The sequence below is a fragment of the Bactrocera dorsalis genome, chromosome 1, assembly GCF_023373825.1.
Source record: "Bactrocera dorsalis isolate Fly_Bdor chromosome 1, ASM2337382v1, whole genome shotgun sequence".
In the NCBI taxonomy this organism is placed as follows: Eukaryota; Metazoa; Arthropoda; class Insecta; order Diptera; family Tephritidae; genus Bactrocera; species Bactrocera dorsalis.
The window spans coordinates 51,534,059-51,560,276 of record NC_064303.1 but is presented as its reverse complement, the minus strand read 5'-3'; the positions used below and the strand labels follow the sequence as shown (position 1 = coordinate 51,560,276).

Below are 26,218 nucleotides of genomic sequence, written 5' to 3'. Positions count from 1 at the left end.
CTAATATAATTACATATTAGTTGATCCTATGTCCACTAAAATTGTAACAGCTGTGCCGCTTAATCCACATTTTGTTTCGATACAAGGCAACCCGTTTAATCGCCTACAAAAGTACTCCATGTATCAAAATGTTCATCGTAGTTTGCTTGTGCGGTTTGACTGACGTGCTGCATTTTTGGTTGATTAAAGTTTTGCGGCGAGACGTTCCTATCCCTTTTAAATGGATTTAGTTGAAGCGGATTCCTTTGTTGGTTGAAATAATGTGTTGGTCTCTGGTACTGCTGCGAATTGTCCACTTCCATTGATTTCGGTGCAAGTTGTTGTTGCGGTTGATTTTAATTTCTAGGCTGATAACTCCTCTGTATTCTGACGTTTGGTCTGTATTGATGATGTTGTCTGTCCTCTCTATGTGAATGAACTTGACCTTCGTTGAAGCGAGGATTATATTTCCTTTTATCATCAGGTTGCTGGAATCTTTGTTGCCCATTCCGCCTTGGGAGGTTAGAATGTACCTCGAATTGGCGATTCACATTGTTGTGGTAAAAAGTACTAACTACTGCGTAATCTGTTTCCAAATCTTTTGGGTTATGAATATACAATGTTCCTCTTGCAAACTTGCTATTTAACCCTAGGATGAAGGTCCTTACTGCTTTCTGATTCGCATAGTCCTTCATAGAACCACTGTTTTGGTTTTCGGACATCCCAATTTTTGATAATGCCAAATTAAGCGCTTTGCTCACTTCACTGTGGAATTCGGCTAAGGTTTTCCTTCCTTGTACGATCTTTTTCATTTCCTCTAAAAGGATTTATAGTGGACTGTGGTCGGCAAACGTGTAATCCAATCTCTTTATTATGGAATAAAAATTCAACTTAGTGTAGTTGTAAGAATATTTGCTGCTGCTCCTGTTATTTTTGTGCGTACTATACCAAGAACACATTAGTATCCTGGCGCTAGCTACCTCTCCACAGATTACTGCTATATGACACAGAAGAAGGTCCTAAAAACTACACTGTAACAGGCGGTGTACCACAAGGCTCAGTACTAGGGCCACAACTGTGGTGTGCTACGTCTCCAATTGCCCAATAAAATACAAATAATCGGGTACGCTGATGATACAGCAGTAACGATAGTGGCAAAAGAAATAAGCTAGATAGAGTACCTATGCAACCACGTGGCGATTAAAATAAAATAGTGGCTCACAAAAGCAAAGTTCCAGTTCGCAGGCCAAAAAACTGAAGCGGTACTAATAACGAGTAGGAAAAAGCTAGAGGCGACTACGCTCAACATCGATGGATACAATATCCCAACGCAACAATCGTTGAAATAACGGGGAGTAATTATTGACGCGAGGCTAAATTATCGAAGCCACATCGCGAAAGCCTGTGAGAAAGCAGCAAAGGTGACGGCTGCATTAAATACAATCATGGCTAACATAGATGGACCTAGTCCAAATAGACGCGCTCTTCTGGCAAAACTTAGCCAGTCAGTACTAATGTACGCCGCACCCATATGGGGACCAGCATTGCTGCACAAAATATATGCGAATGCGGCAAAAGCAGCAGTTCGGTTAAGTGCAGTAAGTAGCTTGCGCTTTCCGGACTGTTTCACACGAAGCGGCTGGAATTATTTCAGGTATCATGCCTCCAGATATTATGGCGATGGAGCTAAAAAGAATTCATGACAAAATGAAAAACGCGGGCAAACGACTAAATAAACAAGAGAAACAGCAAGAAAAACAAACCAGCCTTAATGAGTGGCACATTTCCTTTCTGTGACCCTGCTATAACGATGAAAGAGAGGAGCTATAGCAGAGCGGCTAACCCCTGAAAATATTGTACCACACATGTTGCGTTCACAGCAGGTGTGAAACTTTATTAGAAAATGGAGCGCGACAGCCTTAAAAGAGCTTAGAAGGAAGGAATGGCAGAGAAAGAGCGAAAGACGGGTGATCAACTTGGAGCTGGAAAATTCGTAGAACGAGAGCCAACCGGCTAAAGCTATCCTTGCGAAGAAATGCCTAGCGGCGGTCCCGCAAGGAAAATAAATAGCTTGAGGAGACGGAGTTACGGTTTAGTACGTAGGCGTCCTACCCCGCAGGTTCCGCATTTGGTAACAATGGCGGCACATGCACGAGTAGGTTGAATCGTGCATGCCGTCCGAAACAGGACGGTATCTTTTGAAGATTCCCCCTCCGGCAACAAAAAAAAAAAAGTATCCTGGGGTGGTTGGTGAATCCTTGAATCCTCTTATACCTTCCTTAAAGGTCCATACTTGCGATCTCCTGTATCTATATTGATCTTTGTTTCCATAGAATAGTGGAAGTGCTTTGTATAATTTCAGGTCAATTTCCATGGAGTCGTTAATGTACAAGCGTATTGCTTCATACGTAGTCGATTCTGCAGCTCAATGCCTTGCTGCTGCAAAGTTTTAGTTAGTACGTCGATGTACTAGCGTGTAGTTGTGCCATTTCGGATGTCATCGTAACTGTATCTGATTTTCTACGACTGCCGTGGATTTTTGCCTTTTTTCCTTTCGGAAGTTCTTAATGTGCTCCAGTTCTTAGTGGTTCCTCAGAATTCTTTTTTTGTTCTAATTTTCACGAACCTGCTTTGTCTTTCTTTAAGACCGTGGATTTTGAATTTTTAAGTCTTATATTTCAAAGACTGGCTGGAGAACAAGTTGATTTGCGATCCGGGTTGAGTCCCCAGTTAAATAATACAATATTGTGTTTATTATTTTATCTGTTTGTTGAGTTTAATATCTCCACCTTGACGTTTGATGGCAATACTAAGACTGAAGGAAATTAGGTTTGCTTACAACTATTTGTACTATCGACAGAACACTCATGTTGTTCTGTTGTGTTCTCATTTTAAGCTGTTAAATATATTTAAATAAATTCTTATCTGTTACTGTTAATTACAAAGCATTATTATGTGTATATGTGATGATACATGTTTTTATGTTTACAGCTGATAAGGATTTGTTGATAAATTTGGGTTCGTGAGTATGATAAGGAATTTTATCTTCCTTAACTCTCACATTTGGTAAATATAGCTTAAATGGGTTGGAATATTTGAACTTGAAACATTTTAGTGGATGCAGCCACACCCACACCTCGAATAGCACTTCTTACTAAATTGAGAAAAAAAAAAACACTTTATAAATTGTAAACGTTATCACTTGTAGTTAGATTGTGTATTGAATAGAAAAACTTCACACTACAAAACGATGTAGGCCAAATTTCGAGAATCTTTCTAGAACTTTTTCTGCAGTGGCTTCATTGTCGATGTGTGTGCAGCAACGCCGGACCGATCAATCTACATATTTTGAAGCATGGTCGTCCTCAGCCACGTTTTCATGCGCGAAGTGTCGAAAAAAAGCGTTTAGAGCTCGCGTTCGTCAAAGGGAGTGTGCAGAGTATACGAAGAAAACTATGATATATGGGGTATAAGTCTACATCGCAGTCCTTCTACGTTTCCAGTCCTTCTACGTTTCCAATGTAGTATTCAGTAACTTGTTGTCTTTTGACTTTTGCTTCTGCCCCCAATGGTACTGTCAATGATCAAGTTCATCTTGAACGTCGCACGAATTTACCATTATCCAAAAAGCCTTTGAGTCTATCTATCAAGCAGTCAATAGGGTTTTCCACTGTTAATGTGGTTCCAAGATAGACAAAATTACCTACAACTTCGAAGTTATGACTGTCAATAGTGACGTGGGAGCCTTGTCGAGAGCGCTACGACTGTTTCTTTGATGACAGAAGATATTTCGTATTGCCTTCGTTCACTCCCAGACCCATTTGCTGTGCTTCCTTATCTTCTCTGGAGAAAGCAGAACTTACGGCGGGGATATTGATATATACGAGTACTGTATAAAGCGGAAGATCTTTTATAATTAACGTAACTGCGTCTCGCACAATTGACTGGTGCGTTTTATTACTCTAAATGTGACAATTATATTGGGTTGTCAGTCATCGACTAACACTCGCTTCGTTCGGACTCGTTTCCCTAGTGCTCGTGCAGTTGATAGCTTTGTAATAGTATACAGTGCTAAACGCATTATTCTCTTTAGTTACTTCTAAAAATAATTCATTTGTTTCAATCGGGCGTACAAATAAATTCACAAATAGTTACGCGTAGTGTATCCAATGAATCGACCACCCCCACTCGTGGGGAATAGGTTTAGTGTGTTGCAGGACTGCGACTCACTGGCCAGCCCGCAAAACAAACGTAAGAAAAAAGAAAGAAATACAACATCTTTGGATTTCCCCGTACTACCACCAATTGCAACCCAAGTTTGTTGTTATCAAATCAGCGGAAAATGAAAAACCACTAGAAAATTTTGGCGTTTTTGGCAAAAAAAAGGCACTAGATTCGATTAGTACTGAGGTACAGTCAGTAAATATGCTTCGAGATGGTAGTCTTCTCATTTTAACAAAAAATCAAAAGGTAGCTGAAAAATTCATTAAGACAACTAATTTCGGCGGCTTGTGCAAAGTGTCAATTTCATTACATCAAAACCTCAACTCATCTAAAGGAACAATATTTGATAGAAATTTAATTCAAACACCAGAAGCAGAAATATTGGAAGATTTGAAAAACCAGGGCGTAATAAGTGTATATAAATTCACGAAAAAAGTTAACAACAAGTCTGTTTACACTGGCTCAATTTTGCTTACATTTGATCTCTATACAGTCCCAAAATATATCGACATTGCGTGGTACAAACTCGGTGTTAGGGAATATTTTCCTAACCCTATGCGATGCAAAAGTTGCCAAAAGTTAGGGCAAACACTCAAGCACTGCAATAGTAATCCCATTTGCGCAGGTTGTAACCTTCCCCCCCACAACCCTTCTAACTGCACGCGCAGCATGTGTGCCAATTGTTTTGGTCCTCACCCTGCCTCCGCCAACTCTTGCCCAACATACCAACAACAAAAAGAAATATTAAAAATTAAAACCCAAAACAAATGCAGTATGTTTGAAGCACGACGTATTTTTAAGCAAAATAATCCACTTATTTGTGAAGCCTCTTACGCCACTACCCTCTCTTCAAATCTTCATTCAAACCTTGACAAATCTAATATTCAAAATAACAAAACCAGTTCTATGCCCTTTTCCTCCTCCCCCCCTAATCATTCTGAACTCACAATTAACTATAATCTAACTACTGACTTTCAGAGCATAACAGAAGCACACGTTCCACTAAACAACAATACCTTTGACAACAACACTGATCAGCAAATATCAAAAACCTGTTCTAAGCCCGCCTCCCCACTTCCCGCAAATAACATCATAATCAATAATCAACACTTAACCACCGACAACGACAATCCACTTATTGAGAGCTCTGTTAACATTAGTAACAACAATAATCATAACAATGTCATATTAAATACTCCCGTCCTTCATTCTTCCTCTAATCCTCTCTCACAAATCTTCTCTTATCTAACAGAAGATCAACTTAGAACAGAAAATATTCACTTATTAAACAGAACTCCAAACTCAACCTCTAACGACTCTTAATTCACTATTTGCGATACACTGAGTGAATGTATTTTAATAGTGCATTGATAAGTTTCTCTTAGTTGCTGTAATGCTGAACATTCTGCAATGGAATATTCATAGTTATTATAACAACTACTCGAACTTGGAAATATTAATTAAAGAGCAATTACCAAAGATAATTTGTCTCCAAGAGACTCACTGTAAATATAACTCAATGCCAACTATACCTAAACAATACAATGGTCATTTTCATAATTTTAGTTATAACACCTCTGCTAAGCAGGGTACAGCCTTACTGACACACAAGAGCATACCATATAAACTTATCAACATTAATTCAAGTATTTCTGCCGTCGCAGCTGAAATAAATCTTAAAGTTAAATTCACTGTAATTTCTATTTACGTCCCCCCACAACATAATCTTCTTACTTCTGAGCTTTTCAACATCATAAATGTAACTAACAACCCAGTGATAATAGTTGGCGATCTGAATGCGTGGAGCCCACTTTGGGGCTCACCAAATCAAAACCCCAAAGGAATAATCATTGAAGACTTTCTTTTAGCATCCAATCTCTCTATCCTTAATGATGGTTCGCCCACGCATTTCAGCACGCATAACTCGTTAACTCATATTGATTTGTCACTATGCTCTTCCCAACTCGTCCCAATATGCAACTGGTACGTTATTAATGATTTGCATAATAGTGATCACTTCCCTACAATAACATCGGTTACAATTGATCGGTATACTCTACACCGCACAATTCCACTTTTCAATACCAAAAAGGCTAAATGGTCACTGTTTCAAGACAGGATTCTAGACTTGTCACATTCATTTCCCCCAGCCGATAACATCAATGCCGAAGCCGCTCGTATTAAGAAGATAATACGCTCAGCAGCAAACAATTCTATTCCCCGTACAACTTATATACAATTTAGTAGGACTGTACCTTGGTGGTCCTCAGAGTTAAAAGCGTTACGGGATACTAAACAAAATGCTTGGAGAGCTTACAGACAGTCCTTCAGTTGTGCCAATCTAATAGCATATAAAAAAGCAAACTCTGCATTTAATAAAGCTAAGAAAGAAGCTAAACAGCAAAGTTTCGCGGATTTCACCAGGAAAATTAATCCTACTACTCCCACACCAGTAATCTGGCAAAACGTGCGTAAATTAGTAGGCACATACAAACCTTCCAATATACATACAATCGAAACGGCATCTAGCATAGTTACGGACCCCAAAGGAATCGCCGAAACCTTTGCTGGCTTCTGGTCTTCGAACTCTAATGACGCAAACTTCTCCTCTACTTTTCGTTTAGCTAAAAGCACTTCCCTCGGCCAATCCGTAAATATTTGCTCTAACTACAAATCTAGCGTAATCGACTCCCCATTTCTTTTAAATGAATTAAACAACTGTTTAAAGTCATTCACTGGCACAACCCCTGGCCACGACAAAATTTCGTATCCCATGCTTGTTAACACGCCAACCACCTTCAGAAAACGGCTTAACAATCTTTTCAACTATATCTTCGATACAGGTATTATCCCACATTCCTTTAAAACGGCTACGGTCATCCCAGTAAAGAAACCCAACAAAGATGCTCGGCTGGTAGATTCCTACCGCCCCATATCGTTGCTTCCCTGTATTAGTAAGCTACAAGAAAAAATGGTTTCAAAGAGGCTAATGTGGTATTTAACATCCTCAAAAGCACTTTCACTTAACCAATTCGGCTTTCGTCCAGGGACAAGCACGATGGATGCACTCTATTATATCGATCATCTCATTTCAAAAAGCCTATCATCCAAAAGTCACCTTTCTATTCTCTCAGTAGATTTCGAAAAGGCTTTCGATAGAGTGGGTGTCCACGTTGTTCTAAACAAGCTACTTGAACTCCAAATAGGCCCAAAAATGTACAATTATATTAAATCTTTTCTGACATCGCGATCAATACACTGCAGGGTAAACAGCACACACTCATCAATTCATCCACTTTTTAATGGGATACCTCAGGGATCTCCGCTTTCAACGACGTTGTTTTTGATCGCATTCGACGAGCTTAGCAAAACACTATGCGCCCAAAAGGGAATCAGCCATTGCTTCTTTGCGGACGATTTATACTTCACGTGCAACAGAAAGGACACTAAAGACACCCACACTAATTTTGCAAACGCGATATCATCAATAAGCTCTTGGTGTCAATATTCTGGAGCAAAGTTATCACTCGAAAAATGCAAGCATCTTCACGTTTGTCGGAAACATCTTTGTGACCCCATTACAATTAGGATTAATAACTTCACTGTAGAAAATGTTAAACACCTAAAAATCCTAGGTATAACTTTTGATTGTAAGCATAATTTTAAGGAACACTGTATTAATTTAAGATCTAGCCTAGTTGCCAGACTAAACTTCATAAAATACCTTTTCTCCAACAAAAGTCACATACATACCAACCCCCTTCTCAATATCACGCAGCTCACATTGTCTCCAAAATTGACCATGGACTGGCAATTTATGGCCAATGCTCCAAAACCAACCTCCTTCGTATTAAGGCACCATATCATGCAGCCATAAGATGCAGCCTCAGAGCATTTAGAACCACGCGAACTGAAAATATATTGGCCGAAAGCGGCTTTCTCACTATCGAAGACCGAATTCAATATGTAAGATGCCGTCAAATCCGAATCATTTACTCGTCAAAAAACTCGGTCATGTATAGAGAGATCAAGTTACTAAAACAGCGAAAACGCAAGATGAAATTTTCATCCGCTCTTTCATGCATGCTTAATATAGCATCGGCAAGTGAAATCCAACCGGCTCCACCTCCAACTTGGAACCAGCCTCCATGGCATTTGCAAAATAAGTCCTTCGTCGACGGTCTTACAGTCCATAAGAAGCAAAACACCAACGTAGTTACCTATAAGCAATTGTTCTACGAAATTACTGACCGATTCTTGAAGGAAAACTGGAAACTTCTTTTCACAGATGGTTCAAAATCAACAGACGGAACCGGTTTTGCAGTCGTCAACGCTAACGGAAACTTATTAGCACAAGGAATCTTGCCAATGGTTGCAACAGTTTTGGACGCAGAAGTGCAGGGCATACTGTGTGCTCTTCTTCTAGTTAGAGCTTCTAAAAACAAATTTATTATATGCACAGACAGCCTCTCGGCGTTTGAAGCCACTAAATCCGCACGGAACTCTGCGGAACCTATTGCCGCCATACAGGAACTCATCATTCAACTAGAGGAAAGAGTCAAACTGATGTGGGTTCCTGGCCACGCCGGAATAAATGGAAATGAGCATGCAGATAAAGCTGCCAAATCAGCTATAAAAGCTCCAGTTTTCACTTTCATGCCATTCTCAACCAAAGCAGTGGCGAAAAGTATTTCTAATACAGCGTTCCAACGATGTGCTATCAAATGGGCAAACTATTCCCACACGTATAAGACCTATAATCCAAACAGATCGAGGATTAGGCTCCCCACGACGACTACAATACACATGAACAAATGTTTCATCCGCTTCAGATTAGGGCACACCAGTCTAACTCACGCTCATCTACTGGAAAACGTAACTCAACCAGCCTGTCAATTTTGTCGCAATGCTCCCTTAACCACTTCCCATATCCTCAAAGACTGTTCCCATCTGACACCTTACAGATCTTCCTTTTTTTCGAACCTCAACCCGTTAGACTTGCTAAGTACCCCAAGTGAGAAAAATATTAAACTGTTATTTGAATTTTGTAAAACAATACATATTGATAACATAATTTAAACTGTTATACACCTTAAGCCAATAGCCCTGGCAGCTAGTGCTTAATTAATTACAATTTTAATTGTAATTAATTTAAATAAATAAAATAAATAAAAAAATAAAATATTGGGTTGTCAAAAAAGTCTTGTGGTATTTTCGCTAGTTGGCGCTGAAAGCGCGTAGTTCTAGTTTTATTCGTCGCATCGGGTCATTCTATACCTTTTTGGAAAGCTCATTTCACGCTCATTTCACGCCTTTGATTCATTGTCGTTTCTTTTAAGTCGTTCGTGAGTTATAGCGTCGCAAACATGGAGCAAAATAAAGAGAAAATACGGCATATTTTACAGTACTACTACGATAAAGGCAAAAATGCATCTCAAGCCGCCAATAAAATTTGTGCAGTTTATGGACCGGCATACGAGTAGCAGCAGCCGTAGCATCGGTCAAGAGCTGGGCATGAGTCATCAAAAATTCATTTAAATTTCAATAAAAAAAAAAAATTCAATAAAAATACCGCAAGACTTTTTTGACAACCCAATATTTATTAACGTACTCATTCTACGAAAGGGAGCTTTAGGGTTTTAACATGTTGCGATATATCGTGTAAATGGAACATTAATTATGGTAAAATAATTCGCCATTACAAAATCGCTAAGAAAATTGAGTATAAATGTACAGCTATAAAAAGATCAAAGAATGATTAAGATATCTCAATTTTTAGTGGAGTTACGTTTGGGTGAATGGATGGCAAACAGACAGTCACTCCGTTTACAACTCGTCTCATCATTCGAACATTTATATGTGACTATGTTGACATTTATTAATCTTGAACAGTTTTCGATGCAAACAACTGTTGGGTGAATAAAACTATTGAACTCTGCAACAACAGTTAGTGGGGTCTTATTTGTTATTTTCAAAGAGTTCTGTACTACAAGTAACAACGTTAATGCCGTATTCTACCTTGGAGTTTTGAAGCGTTTCATGCGCCGCTCATTTTTGGATAGAACCTCTAATTTCAAAAACTCAAAATATTGCACCTGTAGCAGTAAAATTTAACGCTTCTGTCGTGTTTCTTTAATGAGTTATTGACTTTTAGTAATTTTCAACATCATCCTCACAAATTAAGGTTCAAACCTGTAACTTGTTAAGTGACCAAACTTGCTGAGGGTAATTTCTTCTTGCTTTTCTTCATACTGGGTCAAAGTTGATAAAATCGGATGATAAACACACCCATCTTCCATATAATGCTTGTGGGTAAAATTGGACTACAACCTCGAAGAAGTCTATACATTACACTGGCCCACAAAAAAAAAAAATTGGTGCAAAGATAGTATCAACAGTTTTGGACTAAGTGTCAATTGGTAAATCTAAATTATTTCAATTTTTGAAGTGAAACTTCTTTACGCGCGCTTGGCTTGGGGATTAAGCTGACGAACGCGTTACGAAAAGTGTGATCAGGCGAGGCGAACGGTAATTGGTGGGGGATATAGGCAAGCGTCAGCAGTGCGCGCGCACATTTTTCTCTCTTTCTCTTATAGCTGGGAAATGAAATATGTGTATATTTCAGTCAGTAGTTCGTTTGCGAGTTTACTAGCGTTACGCGAACGGTGATAGTTTGGTTATTTTATTCTAATTTACTGTAATTTTATTGCGTTTTGAACAATTTTATGAATTAGTATTGTTCAATACATTCAATATTTTACGTTTAAAGTGAATAAAATTGTAAATTTATTTTAAAGTTTATGTTATGTGAATTTTCGGGTAAATAATAACAAATTATGGAGAAAACTGACACAGACTCCGAGTATCAAAGCGGTGCTTTAGGACCACCAACTAAGAAGAAATTACGTACGGAAATTGTGCATAAAAAGTGTGTGACAACAGATTCAAGACAAGATTTTAAACCTAGTGAGACCCAATCAATTGATAATGAATCACGAAGGTGAGTACGCATCTCAAACCAGTTACTAGCGTCGTAGCGTCATATGCATTTTTGCTTTGTCCTTAACTATTTTCTCCCTCTACTAATATGTGGCATTCTACTCTCGACATTGGGACGCGTTTGATTCTCTGTCCTTTTCTTGCCTCTCTTTCTCTTTTTCTCTCGCTTTTTCCTTGTTACTCTTCCGTATTTTAGCCTCACGTTTCTACAATTTAATTCAGCAAAGTTTTAAAATAGAATAACATAAAATTTAACTAATCCGTAAATTATAAAATATTTATTAATTGTAGAGGTTGTCATTACAAATAATTGGTGACATCGTGATTGAACATGACAATATTCAAATGGAAGTTAATGATGGAAATCTCACTATAGATCATGTACAAAAACCGAGACAAATGATTGAAGTTAGGTACATTAATTTCGATTTTACTTTTATGATCATTCATGACTCTAATAATAATTTACTACATCTACACAACTGAAATTATGGAAATATAGGTTAAATAAAGCTCCAAAAACTTCTGCAGAACGTGGTCGAGAATTCAGAGCACGAAAAGCACTGCTTAAACAACAATGTAAGCAACAACAGGAACCAGATGCAATAGTTGAAATTGCTACAGATGATATTCAAAGTGCTGGTCCATCAGAAAACAATCAAGTCCCTGAACCCTCTGAAATAACGACAATAGAAAGGAGAGCAAAGTCTGCAGAGGCAACACGGCGATGGAGAGAAAAAAAAGGCGTTAGTGAGTCATCAAAAAAACAGGCGAAAAAATAAAAGATCTATGCAAAAATATTAATTTACTAATGAAAACATAAAATAAATTTAAATATTTGTAGGAAATTAACATATGTATGTATATGTGCATACATGTATAAATTGCACACACACCTTCATATATATACATATAGATAGAGCGAAAGAAGTTTCACTTCAGTCGTGCGGTCATAAGCACACTAACTTTTTTCCTACGTGTCGTTTCCGATCTACGCTCGGTTTTGAATATTGGCTGTAATCAGTACTTTAATTAGTTCTTTTTGCAAACTTGTTGGTACATTTGTGTACATACAGTCTGTCAAGTAAAGCGTGGTCGTGTTAATTTATAAAAAAAAAATATTTTATGAAACTTTCATATTTATATATGGGCCATTCCATCAATTGGCGACTTGGTTTTGTACCCGTGGTTCTCCGATTTTGACGAAACTTTAGAATATCATAATATAGACTAAAATAAGAATATCTGTTAACTTGTTAGTGGCCAAACTTGCTTCATTGTTTTTTGGGGCGCACTTCAAATTGAGATCAAACAAAAAAATGACTTTTTCTTTTATTTTTTAACGACCTCAAAATTGAGTGAAAAAAATTTTGAAGTTATCCATTTTTATGTAAAAAAATCTCAGCTTTGTGATAAAAATATTTTCAAAATCCAAAAAAATTTCAAAATCCAAAAACACCATGTTTTTTCCAAAAATCCCGCTTTTTGTGCTCTTCCCCCACTTTTTTTTCAAAATTGACATTATTTTTCGATTTCTCGTTAAATTTTACATAAGAATCATTGTTCAAAAATATGGGACTCTAATCCCATGAACAGCAAAAAAATTCAAAGTTGACGCTCAAAATCCAAAAAAAAAACATTATATTCCAAAAAATCCGGTTTTTTGTGCTTTTCCACCAACTTTTTTTCAAAATTGACTTTTCCATTCGATTCCTCGTTAAATTTTACATTAGAATCAGTGTTCAAAAATATGGGACTCTGATCCCACCAACAGCAAAAAAAATGTAAAGTTGTCGCTATACGGCGCAGTGTGTTCGCTTAGAAGGTTGTGTGAAAGAGGTAAATGTGTAAATTGTATTCTTAGACTTGAATTAAGAAGAAATCACAGTCTTCATTCATAAAAATATGTGCCATATAGCGACAACTTTGCATTTTTTTGCTGTTGATGGGATCAGAGTCCCATATTTTTGAACACTGATTTTGAAAAAAAGTTGGTGGAAGAGCACATAAAACCGTATTTTTTCGAAAATAATGTTTTTTTTTGGATTTTGAGCGTCAACTTTGAATTTTTTTTGCTGTTCATGGGATCAGAGTCCCATATTTTTGAACACTGATTCTTATGTAAAATTTAACGAGGAATCGAAAAATAATGTCAATTTTGAAAAAAAAAGTGGGGGAAGAGCAAAAAAAGCGGGATTTTTGGAAAAAAACATGTTTTTTTGGATTTTGAAATTTTTTTTGGATTTTGAAAATATTTTGATCAGAAAGCTGAGATTTTTTTACATAAAAATGGATAATTTCAGAATTTTTTTCACTCAATTTTGAGGTCGTTAAAAAATAAAAGAAAAAGTAATTTTTTTGTTTGATCTCAATTTGAAGTGCGCGCCAAAAAACAATGAAGCAAGTTTGGCCACTAAAAAGTTTACAGATATTCTTATTTTAGTCTATATTATGATATTCTAAAGTTTCGTCAAAATCGGAAAACCACGGGTACAAAACCATGTCGCCAATTGATGGAATGGCCCATATATAGATGATAGTGTTACTGCAACAAGAATTGCTTAGAGGCTTGAGCTAATTGAAATAATGTTTTTTGATGTTATTCATTCTATTTCATTTACATTATTTAAATGTAGTTTATGTAAATAGTTTAAGTCCAATTTAATTTCATTTTCCCGTTAGGTTATTCTGAAGTATTGCGGGTAAGATTTGGTAGGAACTTGTTTGCCAGTTAGTCAGGCCCGTAGCCAGCTTTTCATTTCGGGGGGGGGCTGAAGTAAAAACATAAGTATATAAACTTTAAATTTTCTGTTTATTAAAAAAAACCATATAAATTCACATACATATTACTTAAATTATTTGGTAGTTGTAACTTAAATAAGTAATATTTTTCTTTTCTTCTTGTTTGCCATATCATTAATTACTTCATCTGGATCTATTTTAATATCCCAGTGCACTGCAATAACAGCAAGTTCACTCAGCCGCTCATTGCCCATCACACTGCGTGGTAAAGTTTTTATTCTTTTTAAGGTTGAAGAAGTTCTTTCGAAGGAAGCGGTCGTCACTGGAAGAGTTGGTAAAATTGTAAGCAGGTAGTGAATATTTTTAAAATACGTTGCATCGCAATGTTGCAGTAATTTCAACACTTCTATGGTTGGATCTAATGTTGATAAGCTGGCACACCACAATCGATACTCTGATTTTAATGCTATCATTGATATTTGCTCCTCGAAGTAAATAGTTACATTTTTAAATTCTTCGGCATTATCAATTGCAGCAAAACCTGGGAGTAGAATTTGAAATGACGAGAGTATATCCTCATTCACTAATAAACGTTCTGTCATGTTTTGAATCAGAGCATCAACGCATGGAATAAATATTGTAACTCAGAAGTGGCTTTCAGGGGTTGTGCAAGGTGGATTAGCACGAGTAGTTTGACGCGAAGTCACTCTAGGCACTACAAGATCTGTGTCAAAAAGATATTTAGTTATTTGTGATGCTGTTTGGAAAATATCGTTGAAAAAACCATCCGCTGTTTCTCTTATCTGGTGCAGAGTTCTTATTAATTCTTTGGCTCGGTTCATTGCTGATACAAAATCCATAGATTTTTCTTGGAGTTGCACAGACAGTGGCAGCGTTAAGCTGAACAATTGCTCACAGACGAATAGACTAAGCAAAAAATCGCTTTTCTCTACTGCTGCTAAGAAGGCTGATGCTTTAGACGAAATGGACCATGTCTTACTCGAAATTATTTCCAATCTTAGTACAATGGATTTGAAAAGCTCCACAAAGCTTATAATGCTTTCATGCCTTTCTATAAACCTTGTTTCACAAAGGCGAACAAGTCGTCTTTTTTTGCTTTCTGGTGCGTGTTTCTGTATAACGTCCTGGAAAGTTGTGTTTGCATTTGAATGGTTTCTAAATAAATTTGCTATTTTATTGACAATACCAATGCAGTTCCGTATTGAAGGTAATGACATAGTATTAGAAAGCGTAAGGTTCAATCGGTGACTAGCGCAATGAACATATCGTGCTTTTGGATACAGTTGTCTTATCCTGGTTTGCACTCCACTTAAATGCCCTGACATGTTTGCTGCTCCGTCATATCCCTGTCCAACCAACTTCGCCATATCAAGATGGAGATCTGTACAACGCTTAAGTATGACTTTTGATAAGTTTTCAGTCACCGTCTAGTGTAGTTGCGTACGACTGTTATAGGTTCGAGCTGAGTTGTGTATAAGAGTTTCAAAAGATTCAGTCAGTGATAAATCTTTTTTATTTGCGATTTATTTAAAAAATTTCCTTATTTCGGGGGGGGCTTCAGCCCTCTAGCCCCCCCCCTGGCTACGTGCCTGCAGTTAGTGTAACTAACGTTATTCAAAGTTATAGTTTCGTTAAAGAAGTTTATGAGAAAAGTACCATTTAGTTTAAAAGATGTATTATTATAGGTAATATTTCCAATAAAATTTTAAAGAAATATTGTTCCTTCACTAATTAATTCAATTATAGATTGGTTTACATATTGGTAATCGCAAAGCGCTTTTTCTCCGCTAAGGATCTGTGAAATGCAATGGGCTTTGTTTAGTTTTTTAAGTTGGTTTCTCTTGCATATAGTAGTATCATCTACTTCAATGCAATTTCCAAGTATGCCATATTTGTCGTTTTGGGATATGAAAAGATTGGTGAATTCTAAGTATACTCGTTTAAGGTGTTTTACAGTCCAACGTATGATAATATTATTGTAAAGGGTATCTTCGGTTTTTTGAAGTGAAATTACATATAAAAGAAGTGAGTCTTTAATAATCATAGAGGTTCTGCATATTTGAGTGCTTGCTGTTCATGGAGGATGGAGTCATGTGTAGAAGTTCACGCAAGTGAGGAAAGTTCTCTGATCGCCATTCACTTGGGAGTGGCCAGAAACGATTCTTTTACATATGACTCAAGCAGCTCACGACTTCCGGTCTTTGACCAAGTATCCTCTGGGTAGCCTAAGAACATCCGTTTGAAGGCGAGCTAAAGTGAGAAGGCGAAACATCCCCTGCATAGGGTTGTGCGCTGGGTTTGGGACACGCCACGTAAAAAACACCCCCAATGAAAAGAAAAAAACAGCCTCGGACGAGAGACCCCCCTTTTGATGACGACCACGGCAAACGAAACAAGGACTATGATTTGAGGGCATGCACCTGGAATGTCCGGTCCCTTAATTGGGAAGGTGCCGCTGCCCAGCTGGTAGATGTCCCCGTAAAGATAAAGGCTGACATCACCGCCATCCAAGAAATGCGATGGACGGGACAAGGACAGAGACGAGTAGGTCCTTGTGACATTTACTACAGTGGCCATATAAAGGAGCGCAAGTTTGGTGTGGGATTCGTGGTGGGAGAGAGACTCCGTCGCCGAGTACTATCATTCACTCCGGTGAATGAACGTCTAGTCACAATCCGCATCAAAGCGAGGTTCTTCAACATATCGCTGATTTGCGCCCACGCCCCGACGGAAGAGAAGGACGATGTGACCAAAGATGCCTTTTATGAGTGCTTGGAGCGCACTTATGAGAGATGCCCCGCCACGATGTTAAAATCGTGCTTGGCGACTTCAACGCCAGGGTGGGCAAAGAAGGTATCTTTGGCACTACGGTCGGTAAATTCAGCATCCACGAGGAAACATCCCCAAATGGGTTGAGGCTGATCGACTTCGCCGGGGCCCGAAATATGGTTATCTGTAGTACTAGATTCCAGCATAAGAAGATACATCAAGCTACCTGGCTGTCTCCGGATCGAAAAACCACCAACCAGATCGATCATGTTGTGATAGACGGAAGACGCGTCTCCAGTGTTTTAGATGTGCGTGCGCTCCGAGGTCCTAACATCGACTCGGACCACTATATTGTTGCAGCCGAAATTCGCACCAGCCTCTGTGCAGCAAAAAACGTACGCCAACAAACACAAGGAAGGTTCGACGTCGAGAAGCTGCAATCACAACAGACAGCCGAACGATTTTGTACTCGGCTTGCACTCCTGCTCTCTGAGAGCACTCGTCAACAACTCGGTATAAGGGAACTCTGGGACGGCATTTCAAACTCCTTACGTACAGCTGCAACAGAAAGCATTGGTTTTCGGAAAGTGCAAAAGAACAGCTGGTACGACGAGGAGTGCCGTGTCGCAGCGGAGAGAAAACAGGCTGCCTACCTCGCAACGTTACGATCGACCACAACACGTGCGGGATGGGATAGATACCGAGAGTTGAAGAGGGAAGCGAGACGCATTTGCAGACAGAAGAAGAAAGAGGCCGAAATGCGTGAGTACAAACAGCTTGATAAGCTGGCCGACAGGGGTGTTGCTCGAAAATTCTACGAAAAAATGCGGCGGCTTACAGAAGGTTTCAAGACCGGAGCATACTCTTGTAGAACCCCCAAAGGTGATCTAGTTACCGATGCCCAGAGCATACTTAGATTATGGAGTGAACACTTCTCCAGCCTGCTGAATGTCAGTGAACGCACAACACCAGGAGAAGGCGAACCCGATTCCCCAATCGATGACGATGGAGCAGACGTTCCATTACCCGGCCATGAAGAAGTTCGAATAGCAATTGGCCGCCTGAAGAACAACAAAGCGGCAGGGGCTGACGGTTTGCCGGCCGAGCTATTCAAACACGGCGGCGAAGAGCTGATAAGGATCATGCATCAGCTTCTTTGTAAAATATGGTCGGACGAAAGTATGCCCAACGATTGGGATTTAAGTGTGCTATGCCCAATCCATAAAAAAGGAGACCCCACAATCTGCGCCAACTACCGTGGGATTAGCCTCCTCAACATCGCATATATGGTTCTGTCGAGCGTATTGTGTGAAAGATTAAAGCCCACCGTCAACAAACTGATTGGACCTTGTCAGTGTGTCTTCAGACCTGGTAAATCAACAACCGACCAGATTTTCGCCATGCGTCAAATCTTGGAAAAGACCCGTGAAAGAAGAATCGACACTCACCACCTATTCGTCGATTTCAAAGCTGCTTTCGACAGCACGAAAAGGAGCTGCCTTAATGCCGCGATGTCTGAATTGGGTATCGCCGCAAAACTAATACGGCTGTGTAAACTGATGCTGACCAACACGAAAAGCTCCGTCAGGATCGGGAAGGACCTCTCCGAGCCGTTTGATACTAAACGAGGTTTCAGACAAGGCGACTCCCTATCGTGCGACTTTTTCAATCTGCTGCTGGATAAAATAATTCGAGCTGCAGAACTGAATCGAGCAGGTACAATCTTTTATAAGAGTGTACAGCTGCTGGCGTATGCCGATGATATTGATATCATCGGTCTCAACACCCGCGCCGTTAGTTCTGCTTTCTCCAGACTGAACAAGGAAGCAACGCAAATGGGTCTGGCAGTGAACGAGGGCAAGACGAAATATCTCCTGTCATCAAACAAACAGTCATCGCACTCGCGTCTTGGCCCCCACGTCACTGTTGACAGTCATAACTTTGAAGTTGTAGATAATTTCGTCTATTTAGGAACCAGCGTTAACACCACCAACAATGTCAGCCTGGAAATCCAACTCAGGATTACTCTTGCCAACAGGTGCTACTTCAGACTGAGTAGGCAATTGAAAAGTAAAGTCCTCTCTCGACGAACAAAAGCCAAACTCTATAAGACGCTCATAATTCCCGTCCTGCTATATGGTGCAGAGGCTTGGACGATGACAACAACCGATGAGTCGACGTTGCGAGTTTTCGAGAGAAAAGTTCTGCGAAAGATTTATGGTCCTTTGCGCGTTGGCCACGGCGAATATCGCATTCGATGGAACGATGAGCTGTACGAGATATACGACGACATTGACATAGTTCAGCGAATTAAAAGACAGCGGCTACGCTGGCTAGGCCATGTTGTCCGGATGGATGAAAACACTCCAGCTCTGAAGGTGTTCGACGCAGTACCCGCCGCGGGAAGCAGAGGAAGAGGAAGACCTCCACTCCGTTAGAAGGACCAAGTGGAGAAGGACCTGGCCTCGCTTGGAATATCCAATTGGCGCCACGTAGCGAAGAGAAGAAACGACTGGCGCGCTGTTGTTGACTCGGCTATAGTCGCGTAAGCGGTGTCTACGCCAGTAAAGAAGAAGAGTTCATTTTTAAAAGGTAATGTCTCAGTTTGAGAGAGAATATTTGCGATATCTTCTTTATTTAGAATTTGAGAATGAACGATTCCTTGTTTTGCTAATTGGGTTGCCATTATAATTTTTGCATTTTCGTCTTTTACGATACCTAACCTATTCTATAATGTTTGTGCGAATAATTCCTTGTTATTCTTACTTATGTCATCCACAATCATGTTATAACTCTCTAATATTTTATTATTTGTCCTGATAAGGTATTGGTTTGTGGTGTACTGTATGTTACTGTTTTCAGTCAGTTTATGTGTTGTGGAAAGTATTTGGTCCCAGTCAGTGGCATCGGGATTTCCTGCTAACCATTTCCAAGCAGATCCTATCCAATTGATTGATCTCTTTTGAATAGTTGCATTTTTTGTTTGCAGTTAGCTTAATAAGCTATTTATCTCGGAAAGTTGATTGTGGAAATAAAATATTTGTTTTACTAATTTCTTGGTATATAGTAAGCCTGACGTCGTTGATAATTTTTTCGAAGTCGTCCAAGTCGATAGTGTGGATAATTTTATACTTTTGTAATCTAGTTTTTCCTTGTTTGATCGTCACGAGCGGGCTGTCATATTCGTAGGTGTCCACTGTTGCAGTTGTCCAGTAAGGTAAGAGTCTAAAGAGTAAATGTCAGTTAGTTTTTTAAATGTGATTTATGAATCTTTCTGTTATCTTTAGTAGTTATTGTGACGGTATTGTCTTTAGTGACAGTTTCTTTTTATACTCTCGCAACAAAGTTGCTAAAGAGAGTATTATAGTTTTGTTCACATAACGGTTGTTTGTAAGTCCTAAAACTAAAAGAGTCAGATATAGGGTTATATATACCAAAGTGATCAGGGTGACGAGTAGAGTTGAAATCCGGATGTCTGTCTGTCCGTCCGTCCGTCCGTGCAAGCTGTAACTTGAGTAAAAATTGAGATATCATGATGAAACTTGGTACACGTATTCCTTGGCTCCATAAGAAGGGAAGGAAGATGGACAAAATCGGCCCACTGCCACGCCCACAAAATGGCGGAAACCGAAAACCTATAAAGTGTCATAACTAAGCCATAGATAAAGATATTAAAGTGAAATTTGGCACGTAGGATCGCATTAGGGAGGGGCATATTTGGACGTAGTTTTTTTGGAAAAGTGGGCGTGGCCCCGCCCCCTACTAAGTTTTTTGTACATATCTCGGAAACTACTACAGCTATGTCAACCAAACTCTACAGAATCGTTTCCTTTAGGCATTTCCATATACGGTTTAAAAATGGAAGAAATCGGATAATAACCACGCCCACCTCCCATACAAAGGTTATGTTGAAAATCACTAAAAGTGCGTTAACCGACTAACAAAAAACGTCAGAAACACAAAATTTTACGGAAAAAATGGCAGAAGGGAGCTGCACCCAGACTTTTTTTAAAAATTGAAAATGGGCGTGGCGTCGCCCACTTATGGACCAAAAAGCATATCTCAGGAACCGCTCGACCGATTTCAATGAAATTCGGTATATAATATTTTCTTAACACCCTGATGACATGTACGAAATATGGGTGAAATCGGTTCACAACCACGCCTTCTTCCCATATAACGCTATTTTGAATTCCATCTGATGCCTTCTCTGTATAATATATACATTAGGAACCAATGATGATAGCGGAATAAAACTTTACACAAATACGGTATTTCAGCTGAGGTATCCCTTGTGGAAAAATTGTCGTGATCGGACTATAACTTTTCAAGGTCCCTTATATCGAACACGAAAAACTCAGTGCCTAACCTAACCTAACCTAATTTTTCACCGAAAATATCGGTAAATCTCTCAGAATTTAATTCTAATTAATTTTACAGCAAAATAAAAAAATATGTAAATGACAGATAATGAAATCTCGATTATCACTTTATTGTGCGAGAGTATAAAATGTTCGGTGACACCCGAACTTAGCCCTTCCTTACTTGTTTAAAAATGGGTTTCGTTTTCCCTTTAATTTGTTTGTTCTTTTTAAATATAGTATCACCAGGTTCGTAACTTCTTATTTTTGACCTATTTTTGTTGTGATAATTTAGTGTATTTTTTTGGTCTCTGGCTATTTCATTTCGAAGGTCAGAATTAACTATTTCCTTAAAGTTTGCTAAATCTTGGTAGTTGATTCTCTGTGTTCTTCCAAAGCAAATATCAGCTGGTTTCTTTTTCGTAACTGAATGTATCGTGTTATTATATCTGTCAACGGCAATGTTGACAATTTCTTTAATAGAGTAATCAGGATATTCCACTTGGAGACATCTGATTATTTCAATAATAGTGGAATACACACGTTCTATCACACCATTGACTTCAAATCTTCTAAATAATTCAGAGTTATTGGGCTTATAAAGCTGCCTTCATTGTCCATGACCAAAGTCTTTGGTACAGTGAAATAGTGTAGAAGCTTTATCAATTTATCCCTGATGTGTAGTACTGATTTATTTTTTATCCTGAAAAATTTTACAAATTTAGTGAATTTGTCAACGCACGAGATATATTTTTCGCCGGACATTTCTATAATGTCGATATGCAGTATTTCTGTTGGATACAAAGGTATGGGTGTTGCCTGTAACTTGGGTTTTTGTGGATGCCGATCGTACTTATTACATCCGAAAATTTCACATGATTTAGTATATTTTTTAATAAGTTTAGTCATTTGTGGAAAATAGTATTTTTCCAATATCTGGTCATTATTTTCATTACCATTGCGATGGGCTCTTTTGTGTTCTTGTTCTATTATTTTAAATTTGACATCTTCGTCTGCAATATCGGTAACTACTTTTTGTGTTATCCTGATACGAAATTGTGAGAAATTTTCTTGATATATTTGTTGAAGTAATGAAATGTATTTCTCTCGAATTTTAATTCCATTGATTATGTTTGGGTTTAGAACGCTTTTCAAGATTTTACTTAGGTTTTCTTTATCGTAAACTTCACATTTAATGAGATGTCTGTGGAAGCTTGGATGAGGTTCTTCGTGTGTAATTTCCTCCTTTCCTTCTGTAAATATAACTTGATTTTTAAATACGTTAATTGGAGCTTCACAGTAAGGAATGAGCTTTGAGCTATCCTCTTCTGCGCTATGTTGGGAATTTTCATCTGTGGATGTTAGCGTATTAACTTCTATTGGCAGCCGTGATAACGCATCGGCGACTACGTTTGTTTTTCCTGGTTTGTAAATTAGTTTATAATTATATTCTTCTTTCCTTGCTTTCCACCTTTTTAGCTTGGCATTGTTATTACTGTTGCTTAGTGCAAACGTCAGTGGCTGGTGATCAGTAAGAATTTTTATTTCTTTAGCTCCATACAGGTAAGTCCTTAATTTGTCGAGGGACCATACTATGGCGAGCATTTCTTTCTCTATTGTCGAGTAATACTTCGGTTTTATTGAGTGATCTAGAGATGTAAGTTATGGGTCTGTCTTGACCAATTATCCCTTGTGAAAGGACTGCTCCGATTGCAGTATTGGAAGCATCTGTCGTCAGAATAAAGGGTTTATTGAAGTCTGGGAATACCAGAATTTCAGAAGATGTAAGCAAATATTTTTTGTCATTGAATGATTTCAAGCCTTCCTCTCTTAGTGAAATTTGTATCCGTTTGGATTGACTTGCTTTTATTTGAGCATTTTCACCTCTAGTTAAATTGGTAAGTGGCTTGACAATTTTTGCAAAGTCTTTTATAAATCTCCTATAATACGATGCTAAACCCAGGAAACCTTTTAATTCCTTAAGGTTAGCAGGTGCGGGAATTTTTTTAATGGCGGATATTTTGTCAGGATCTGGCAAAATACCTTCTCCGGTAATGATATGTCCTAGAAAATTTACTTCTGTTCTAAAAAATTTGGATTTTTCCAGATTGACTTTTAAATTTGATTTGTGCAAAAGCATGAACACCTCTTCAATATTTCGTAAGTGTTCCTCTTTAGTTTTTCCCATTATTATAATGTCATCGATATAGACGTAGCAGGCTTTTCCTATAAGCGTTTTGAGAACATCATTGATCATTCTCTGAAAAATGGAAGGGGCATTTTTAAGACCGAATGGCAACCTAGTAAATTCATATTTACCATTGGCTGTAGAAAAAGCTGTCTTTTCTATGTCCTTTTCCTTCATCCTGATTTGGTGGAATCCGGATGTAAGGTCGAGTGTAGTAAAATACTTACATTCGCCTAAGCTAGCGAGAGTGTTGTTTATATCATGTATTGGATAGGAATCAGGTATAGTTATTGCATTTTGTCGTTTAAAATCAACAACTACTCTATACTTTTTTTCTCCTGATGGACCTGGTTTTTTTGAAACAATCCACAATGGGGAGTTATATGGACTCTTTGAAGGCCTTATTACACTTTTGTTTAGAAGTTCTTTTACTTGTTTTTCGACTTCGCCCCGTAGGTTGGTTGCGTAAGGATATGATTTGGTATATATCGGTTCTTCACTTTTTTTTTATTTTTGTTATTGTGTCATTTTTCCTATTTATGATTGCTCCCAATTCTTTGAGGGTATCATCGCCAATGATGCCATCAAAGGATTTTAAATTGGGTAATGTAGAGAAATCAAAATTATTTGTAATACCTATTCTTCCGAAGAATGGTCCAAGTAGTTTATGGGTTATATTTACTTGACCTGTGGCTGAGTGAACCTTAAAAGGACACTCAAGTTTCATTGAATTTTTTGAAAGTTTTTCGGAGACAAAGTTTTTATAGCTCCCGTATCTACAAGGAACTTCGCGATATCCCCGTTCTTTAAAGTTAGTTCTAAATAGGGTAGGGTAGACAGGCGTCTGTCATAAAATTCATTTCCTCGTCCTCTGTTTGGACATTAAATAGTTTTTGGGATTTCCTAGGGATATTTGAAGAATAATTGGATGGCCTTACTATAGGCGTATTGTTCGGTCGATTCATATAGTTTATTCTTCGTGAGTGTATTGAGTGTACCATATGGATTGGTGGTTTAGGATTGGTTGGTCTGGGTGGCAGGGTTTAATACCCTTGGTACAAATATTGGTTTTGGATTCATTTGATTGTTTTGTATTTGATTAGAGCTACTTCCATTTTTTTTATATATTGAATAGTTTCTTAAGTTAATGTTTTGAATGTCAAGGCAAGAAGCGTATGCTTCGCGTAGGTTGCTGGGGCGTTGAATGACTAGCATTCTACACAATTCTCCGTTTAGGCCTCTGCTAAATATATCAAGGGCTACCCTTGGTACAAATATTGGTTTTGGATTCATTTGATTGTTTTGTATTTGATTAGAGCTACTCCCATTTTTTTTTATATATTGAATAGTTTCTTAAGTTAATGTTTTGAATTTCAAGGCAAGAAGCGTATGCTTCGCGTAGGTTGCTGGGGCGTTGAATGACTAGCATTCTACACAATTCTCCGTTTAGGCCTCTGCTAAATATATCAAGGGCTCCTATAGATTTCTAGCAGAACATTAATTGTTTCTCTTGAATAATCATGACTCTTTATTTTGTTTATTATCAGCGATAGTTGGTGATTGACTCTTGCGTAGAATTGCTCTACGCTGAAATGATTTTGGGATAAGGTTCCTAGTTCGTGTTCTAGAGTCCTAAGGTCGCGTTTGTCTGCATAGTGTAGTGACAAACAATTTTTGATTGTTCCCCAATCATCATTGAATATGTTGTATGAGATTAAGGCTATGTCTGCAGGGCCTTTAATTTTCTGCCTAATATGTCGTAGGATGGCTGTATACAGTGGCTTTGTTCTGACTACTTCGTAGTCCTGTAAAACAGATTCGACGTTGTGGATCCAGGATATGAATTGGATCGGATCTCCTTCGAATGTTGGGAGGTCTTCACGCAGTCAGGTAATCTGCTAAGTAATTTCTATTAAGTCTGACTCAGTTAAGTGAATATGGTTATTTGAAATAGAACTTTCGTTATGGGGACTAATTCTACTTTCTAACTGATTTATCCTACTGCTCAATATTTTTGATTGTTCTATTTGTGCATTAACAGCATCTGTTAGGTGTGTAATAGCTTCCTGAATTTGCTCCATTACTGTGATTTACAATTCCGACTAATTATTGCTTTAACAATATGATACTTTAATTAATAATTTTTTTTCATTGAGTTATAAAATTAATAAGAAATAAAGAATTTTTCCAAAAATAGTCAAATTTCAACCGTTAATATCTTTTAAACGGTTGGGTTTACGAAAAAATCATAGGAGACCATATTTTAGAGCATTCAATTTCCTACAAAACCTAATTAACAAGATATTCTTTCAAGTAGTTGGAAGCGAGATATAAATTTTTCTATCTGATAATAAGAAAAAATAGAAAACCGTTAGGCGGAGGACCTTCCCGTTACAATTAAAAACTCATATTTGGAGAGGATTTCTTAGAGGTGTCTAGGAACCCATTTTTCCGAGTACCAATAAAAAAAAACAAAAAAATTTTTTTTTGAATCACCCTATTGGTCCTGTTTGAAGCGTTAGTCCCCTACTGGGGGGTGGATGACGTCACTCCAGGCGTTGATTTGGCGGCTTCTTGTTTCAGTTGCCCACTTTATAAGTATTTTTAATTTGATTTGTCAAACACTTAGCTTTATTGTTATTGTCACGACACTTGACGCGCTTTGTGTTTTTGCGGCGTTTTTTGCGTACACTTGTAATTTAAATTTCCGAACAAGGTTTTAAATACTGTTTTTAATGACTTATGTCAAACTCGACTGCACTTTCTATAAAAATTAAATTTTAAATTTTGTTTCACTTTTGACAGCGAAAAATGTATACAAAACACACCTCTCACACAGATAACATAAAGACATTTTTTATTGTGTTCTCTGTCCCGCATACCCAAGAATATGAAGAGTCATAAATATATGTATGCATGCTCCTTATGATACTCC

At 38.1% G+C, this 26,218-nt stretch overlaps 3 protein-coding genes across 4 annotated transcripts in view; all 3 read left to right on the top strand.

Annotated features, from left to right (window-relative positions):
• LOC125780334 (uncharacterized) overlaps window positions 1–26,218 on the top strand; it is a 386,491-nt gene that overhangs the window by 55,336 nt on the left and 304,937 nt on the right. The gene's annotated exons all lie outside the window — the stretch shown is intronic.
• LOC125775357 (uncharacterized) overlaps window positions 1–26,218 on the top strand; it is a 322,796-nt gene that overhangs the window by 206,432 nt on the left and 90,146 nt on the right. The gene's annotated exons all lie outside the window — the stretch shown is intronic.
• LOC125775396 (uncharacterized) overlaps window positions 1–26,218 on the top strand; it is a 151,365-nt gene that overhangs the window by 124,467 nt on the left and 680 nt on the right. The window lies entirely within an intron of this gene.